The following is an 8,407-nucleotide window of genomic DNA, read 5'->3' as shown; positions in this document are numbered from 1 at the left end:
CTTAAAATACTTTAAAGGGTGACATCAACTTTATACATTACACAAATAAAAGCCCTTCATCTGGGAACATTCCAGTGCAAGAATCAAATGTCTTAGTACACTGATGGTACTAGAGTTTCTAGCAAACAAATTGCAGTGAAAAATTCTCTGCCAACTGAAATCTCATGGAAAACTTGAAATTGTTTGCTTTAGATCCTGAAAACTCCCCAGATTCTGTGTTTGAATACAGGGAATTAATTTCTGTATATAATAAACTTCTAAGCAAAGTTTACTGAACTGTTTCGATCTTACTTTGTTTTTAAACTCAGTGAGAGATAGGTCCCACAAATTAACATCTTTTTACACTGCATAGGATCAGGATAATGTTGCTCATTTAAGTGACTGATAAGACTACGTTAAAAGTACAAAATACTCAGTTATAGGTTCTTTGAAAGCTTCTAGACAGTAAATCACCACTTCAGGGTGATAAAACAGTTTCAGTAATACACTCGAAATGACTATCTCCTTAGGTATGCAGTAATGTTTACAAACAGAGCTCTGTTTCCCTAGAACAGAGTTCAGTCTCTTGAAGACAAGAAGCCTTTTTAATATTGCACTCCAGACTTTCATATTACATTCTTTCACTAAAGTGGCCAAACATTTAATAAAAAACTACTCAATATTTTAATTTCCAGAACAATTTCACTAATTTTCCAATCGTTTCAGTAAAAATGGAAAGAAGCTCTAGCATCTTTCATGGGTTTGTGTTCCATGGTCCTTTCTTGAAAGAGTAGGCGGGTGGTAGGAAAGGATTACAGATCACTGGCAAGTCATTATGCTTCTCACGAATACTTTCCACTTTCCCTGTGCTATTCTGTGAGGCATAAAGAAAATATGTACTGCTTTCTTCAGCACCATAGGTATGCTGCCTAATTATTTCCTCTTCAGAACAGATCAAAACGAGGGATGAAATGGCATAATACAGGGACTGAATTTCTTTAAGACATATAAAAGCTGTAAGCAACTGCATGTCATAAATCCTTCTGACATCCATTAATTCTTGAACTATAACTTCATTGCCTCGCTTTGGCAGTGAAAGTTTCACTGTGCATTTCTCAACCTACTACCAACAGATGTCATACAATCAGCACAAGCATCCTCTTCAGATGATGTTTACCAGTGAAGTGCCTCCAAAGATCATTTTGAGCATATTATAGATAGAATATATGAACACTTTAGATGTTTTCTCAGAAGCTACACTATCATGATAAAGAAATAAACAGACAGGATATCACACAAACATTTGGGCTGGAAAAGACCCTCAGGATCACCAAGTCCAAAATATAACCTTACTCTACAAGGTTCACTCTAAACCATATCCCCAGGCACCACATCCAAATGACCTTTAAACACATCCAGAATTGGTGACTCAACCATGTCCCTGAGCAGCCTATTCTAATGTCTGACCACTCTTGATAGGAGAAATGTTTCTTGATGTCCAGTCTAAACCTACACAGCCACAGCTTGAGACCATCTTTTGTTCTATCACTAATGACCTCTGAGAAGAGATCAGCACCAATCTCTCCACAATGTCCTTTTAGGTAACTATAGACAGCGAAGAGATCTCCCCTCAGTCTCCTCTTTTTCAGACTAAACAGCCCCAGCTCCTTCAGTCACTCTTCATAAAATTATGACCACCTGAATTGTCTTCTCTGAAGTGATACAATTATGATAAAAAAATAAATCTCACAGGATAATCCCAAAGTTCACTCAATTTCCTGCCAGGCACAATGCTACCTTGTCTGCACTGAGCGAAGAGAGAATGTATTTCTTGTAAGAAACAATCCTAAAGTAGGCAATTTTCCATAAACAGATTGCTTTGGATATTTTGTTTGGTAAAGTATGATCAGAATTTATACCATGGTGACTGCTTTGGTTTGATAAAGGAAGATGAAACCAACAGGCTGAGTTTTTACAGTGTTGGAGGTTGAGTAGTTTGATTTCAATCTTTGAACATTTGATTCCTTCCTTTTACTTCAGCTAACAATCCTTTGTCTCTGTAACAGGGCATTCAGTTCCCAAACTAATGTCTTGAGAGATGAATACTCTAAATTATTAAAATTAATTATTCTGAGTCAAGCTATTCAGCAATAGACTAATGAGCTAAAGCTGTATTAAACCGTTTTGTGCTTTCTAATAAATTTAAGCAAAACATCATGTACTGCTGCAATTATTTTTACTCAAATAGAACATTTCCTAGCCAATCAGACTTCAAAGAGCCACTAGAAAAAATCCACTAGAGTTGCTAATTTTTGCTAAAATACAGCAGTCTGAAAATTTATTGCAATCTTTAACAGAGTTTTTTTTCTCCCATACAAGCTCTTTCACTTTTAAGATACCATAAAAGTGAATTTTATGCGAGTCGTTTATCTAGGATTTTTCCTTTAGTCATAAAACGAGCATCAAGCTTGCCTGAAAGTACGCTGTGGTAAGTGCTTCCTCCAAGCAGCACTTCCTAACTTGACATGACCTCAAGTACAGTTACACTACAAATATAATGCCATGGTAGTGAAGCGGAGATGGAAGGAAAAACTTTCTGGAATCTGAACACAACTGTAGTAGAGGCAGAAGACCAAGAAGAAGCAGCCAAGAGATGAAGAGCATGCAACACGTGGATGCTTACTCACTTAAGCAGTATATGGGCAATTAAACTTGAATAACATTACCATATGTCAAATGTAAGCAGTTTAAGTCTGTTCACTCTTCAAAATCAACTACAGTGGAACGGAAAAAAACATCCCACTACTTTTAAACAGTGAGCCTCAAAGGATTTTCTAGACAAAGGTAATAAGATTATCATTTTACATCTTTAGTAGTAAGGCATATGGAAGTGACTTGCCCATCCTTAGCCAAAAGAAATACAGAAACAAATTCAAAATCTTTGGCCATCAGTAAGATAAGAGGTCAGCACAAACCCTTACAGTTACTGTGCATTCTCTAATATATATTTGAGAAAATAATCAAATTTACAGGCTTACATTGGAAATTTATATACTTTAAGAAGGCAATTAGACTGAGAATGGAATACAGTGCTACTGTATTCCTCATTAGTCTGATACAATAGCACAGCCCAAACTCTGCAATAGCCATAAGATATTCTTGTGTGATGACAGAGCTTTCAGGATCTGGCTGAAGTGTTGTTTTGTGCACAGAGATATACAACTTCTGGCAAAACAAAAACTGCAAAACAAAATGAAGTTGTTACCATGGAAGCTTAGATAGCTTTCTGAATTAGAAGCAATGATTAGAGGCAATATGTTTCCTAAAAGATAAGGTAAGAGATCTTTATTTAAAAAAATGCTCAGAAATGTAAAGACATCAAATGCCTCCCAAAGGGAGGTAAGTATTAATTTCACAGAGTCACAGAATTTCTTAGATTGGAAAAGACCTTCAAGATCATTGAGTGCAATCATTAGTTTCACACTGACAAGTCCTTGACTAAACCAAATCCCTCAGCACAACATCTCATCACTATGAATCACTATGGTTGGAAAGGACCACCATTTCCATGTGTTGAGGCCATTAAAACCTCTGACAACTCCGAAGTTTAGAATTCACAGTATTAATTCTTCTCTATTTTTAGTTTCAATTTAACAAAGAATTGAGATTCCCTCATGCCAAAGCTACAAATCACCCAACTCTGCCCTAAAAAGATGGATCTGTGACTACCAGCTTTCTAGTGGCTCAAAGTAACAGAATGAATGTCACCCAATGAATCCTCTCTTGCATAATGCTGCAGCGAGTGGCTGATGCCATTTCTGAATTTCAGTTCTGAAACGTTCATCATACTTAGACTTATTGCAACTCCCCCCCACACGCATTCCACAACAAAAAGAAAATCAGAACTGAGAAGCAGCATTTCTCTACCAACCTTTACTCTTTTACTGAAGGTATTCAAAGTTCTCTCTCAACTCCTAACTATAAAAGCAATCACATCATGCCAACAGAATAAACAGTTTACCATTTTTGGTGTACAAGAGCACAAACATCAGCTAGTTGAAACTCTCAGGAGAAAACATTTTCAGATATTATGTTTATACTCTAACATATGCAATTTTCATAGAAGGCAAGACTACAGACAGCAATATAGTAGAAATATGAGAAAATACTACCAAGCTAGTTTTACACAATAATTCTGGTGATTTTCTATATGAAGCAGTTCTCAGTAAATAAGTCAGCAGATCAGAAGTTTCTAAACCAATACAATATATGGTGCCCTGGAAGTCTGAAGCTACCTTAAGTAAGCTTCAAAATAATTTGAAAGCACAGGCACTTACAATTACAGCAAGCTATTTACATCCTCTTTGGATTTACAGTCTGAAACAGCCAACAAAACAGCCTGTCTAAATGCAGAAGGCAACAATGAACAAGCAGTATCAACACATCTTACAAGATGTATACAACCACTCCCTCCTAAAGTTATCTATTGAGTTTTAGGAAAACAAAATTTGGGTGAAATAATGGCTTAAAGGGGTCAGAATCCCCCTACGATCACCTTGTGGAAGGCCAACATTCCAACCACAGCAGTGAAGTCTGCTTTGGAAAGAGTAAATGTTTTTAAAGAGATTTACTTCTGGTTTAAAGCTTTTAAAGATTTAGTGGAGCAGAAGCAGCAGTGAACCGTGTAACCTACACCCATCTGGAGTCAACACTGCACAACAGCCTTACTGTCCTCCTGAAAATGGTATAAACAGCCACCCAAAAGGACTAGTTCATAATAATGTGTTTGACTTAGCTTTAGAGCCATACGTTCCTGTTTTCTAATGAACAAAAGAGAGAGATCTCTGCTGCTATTCTTATTTAGTAACCGTACCCTTCTATTACAGTTAGTTACCATTAAATCCCAAACTCTCTATTTCAAGGGGAAAGGCTTTAATTTGACTTCTCTTGGCACACTGAAAACTATTTTAAATAGGAAAAAACCAGCAGACATGTGAAATAAGAGCTCCGATTTAATGATGTCAACAAATTCTGTACAGTTGTGAGGCCCAAAATATTGTGGAAAAATGTTGGAACGCTTTTTCCGTCTAAAAGTAGTGAAGACATCACTTGCAAAACTCTAAAATGTATTAAACAGAGCTCCTTTTCCACATTAGGAAATGATCATGCAATCAAAATGAATTGAGCTTTTTATTTGCCTAATAAATTACTGCATTACTCAAAAGGTTTATACTTATTTAGGCATCAAGCAGCTATACCTAAATGCTACCAAGCATAATTTACACAATTTTGTGAAAACTGGTATGATGAAACTCAATGGAACAGATTGCTTTACTATTCCCACTATCCAACTTACAATGTCTCCCTCCATATGTTATGTTTCTTGCCAAGACACCCAGTTCCACACCAAAATTTCAGAACAGACTGGTAAAGATTTAACGCATCTTTTTCATTTTCAGAGAGTATCAAACAGAACTTTTCAGAACTGTCTTCTACTATGCATGATGCAAAATGAACAACCTGCAACAGTTACAACATCATTAAACTACCTCTGGGAAAACATTCATGTACCATTATGCATCCCTGAAAGACCTTACACGGGAGGAGTACTGCTTAAAATAACTTTGGTCACACCATAAACCTGTTCATGATACTTTGCCACACATTAAGTCTCCTTATCTAAGCAGGACAATGCTTTATTAGTCTTAAAAGGTATAAAGAAAGCTGAATCGTCCTAATGTGAATCACAAACTTTTAAGCTATCTTAAACCCACCGTTTTATTTTAGTTCAAAGAAACCAAAAGAACACCATAGAGAGCAATACCCTTTTCCCTGTGGTACTATTTTTGGTGCCTCTTAAAGACAGAGAATTGGACTAGATGGGCTCTGATCTGATCCAGCCCAGCTGTTCTTATGCTTTTATGTACTTTGCACACAGTCCTGTCTAATTGCTGCTGAACATCATTTTGCACATTTCCATTAAGGACTTACTGACTTTATCAGCCTGTGAACACAGTTAATAAAGTTTCCCAATGCACAGTCTGGTCATTGCTATGAAGTCCCTTGGAGCAATGCACCACTGTCTCTTCTCTGTAGTCATGTCTATGAAAAATTCTCACCAATGAGTTGCATTTCCCAGGATATACTACAAGATATAAAGGACAGGGAAATCTCATTTGAACAGGGAAGTGGGCTAGAGTGCCGATGACAACTTTACATTCTGTCACTGCCCAATAGCTGAGTACTATTACACAAGTCCATGCAGCTTATTTCAGCCACTCACTGAAACTAGAGGTAAAGTTCAATCCATATTTCATAAAAGTCTGCCTTTAATTGATGCTTACATGAGGGAATCTCTGTCTTTGTGACTAAATGTAGTAATTTCCCGTTTTCATCTGGGAGCTTTACAACAAGGTTTACTTTAGGCATTGACTTCAAAGCTCTTTATTCAGAAATTGTGACTCCTTTAGCCTGGGTAATATTGCATACTGCGACTAATTAGAACACCATGTTAATCTCCAGGAAAAAAAAGAGAGATCTTCTCTCTTCTCCCAGATTGCAGTTTCCTTTGTAAACATTAACTTGCTCTTCTTTGGAATGGTAAAAGTACGCAGACCTACACTGGGTATTAGCAGCAGTAAATTAGGGAAAATGCTTGAACACTGTCTATTTATTCTGAGGTCCAAAAACTGTTGTGCTGAGTTTAGGAATTACAAGGGAGTTTGTCAGTTACAAAGGCTTAGCTATTTGCTTTTATCATTAATGCTAAAAGCCAGTGATGGTCTTGCCTCATGCTTCAAATCTAGTCCTCGTCTGCCAACCATAATGGACACAGACGTTCTCTGTAGTCTTTACAAGTTAACAAACAGTGAAGAGTTGAGTGAATTCCCCACAACAACATTCTTCCCATTTGCTTGAGCTAACCAGGACTAAATAAAGCACTAACAATTGCATTATTAAAAAAAAGTCTTAAAAAAGATTTACCTTTTATTTTCTTCTTCAACAGTATGTTATGTAAGGAAGTATCTAGAGCCATGAAGTAAACAATTAATGTAGTTTAGTAGAATTTCCACTTCTTTTGCATTTAATACTTTGTATATGACAGAGATCTCTACACAGCTACTGAGTGCAAACGTGTTAGATATAGCTTACCATTTAGGCTGCTATTTATATACCCTTGATAAATTGTGTCATTCAGACCAACTAATAATCTACTGTTTCCTATAAAGCCTTTGAAGCAGTTCTGTCAATTCAGAGAGAAGAACTTTCACTCCAAGTGTGCTGCATTATTGGTGTATATATACAGAAAACTGTAGGTTTATTGCAGTAATACTGATAAAAATCCATGTTTCTCTGTGGGAACTCTTTGTATGATAGCAGTTCCTAGGGAAAACATATAAGAGCTGACTTATTTTTTCCACAAGACAGCTATTTTTCTCAAAGGAGTAATACTGAACACAGCTGTGGAAATATTAGAGATTCAACAACACTATCAACCAAGACAAGAATCTTCTCAGTGAATTATGTAATGGTGTTTTTAAAGGATTAAAATTAGGAAAAAGGACTAAAATTGACCTCATTTTTTTCACAGCAGCTTCTCCCAAAGCCTGAAAGCTGCCTATGCTGTTACACACTATCCTCTGGCCTCAAACGTTCTGCTCCTTTAAAACCTTCACTGTGAGGGGCCGAGTGCCCTCGTTAATATTTCACGGTTCATATCCCCTTTTAAATGGCTATTCTTTTTAAATATATATGGCTTGCTTGCTTCTAATGGAAGACAGTGCTGAATTTCTTAAGTAAAACTCATTCACAACCAGTCTTCCAGGAGAATTATTCTCCATTTTTTCCCAGCACAGTTTGGCTCTCATAACAAAGAGCTCAGGAAGCAAGGCTCTTCCCCCTTCAATTAGGCCAATTACTTTTTGACTCTACATAAAAAACTAAAATCTACTATACTCTCTTGCACATTTCCATAGTTGAACTATGTTTTGTGAAGTATCTTCTTTTGGCTTGGACTTGTCACCCACTCATGTCTTCTGTATTAACCTAGTTTTTTAATTTGAATCGATTATTCTCTTTCTTTCTTAATCATATATGGGTTCAAATAGATATGTATTACCTACATTCTGTCTTTATTTTGAAGGCTAATTGGATAGCCTCTGGTAAAACCTTAAATAAAAGAAATGTTGATTAATTCTCTTTCTTAGTTGAATTAAATATTCTCCAATCTTCTGAGCAAAGAATACCCCACGGTTTTATGTGAGGAGACATGCATCACTTAATTATAAAACATCAAGAAATCATCATTACCACAAAACAAAAGCACAGCTGCAGCATGAATCATATGCTAATTACCAAAGCTGTACTTTGCTCATTTAACAAAATAGAAGTTAAGACATAGGTAGTTCTGCTTATTACCTAAACTGAA

General features: G+C 36.3%; 1 protein-coding gene across 1 annotated transcript in view; it reads right to left on the bottom strand.

The window, feature by feature from the left end:
• The window catches only part of CENPP (centromere protein P), a 135,112-nt gene that overhangs the window by 52,004 nt on the left and 74,701 nt on the right, over nucleotides 1–8,407 (bottom strand). The window lies entirely within an intron of this gene.

The sequence above is a fragment of the Pogoniulus pusillus genome, chromosome 16 (assembly GCF_015220805.1).
Source record: "Pogoniulus pusillus isolate bPogPus1 chromosome 16, bPogPus1.pri, whole genome shotgun sequence".
NCBI lineage: Eukaryota > Metazoa > Chordata > Aves > Piciformes > Lybiidae > Pogoniulus > Pogoniulus pusillus.
Note: the sequence above shows the minus strand (reverse complement) of the source record. Positions and strands in the feature narration are given on the sequence as shown.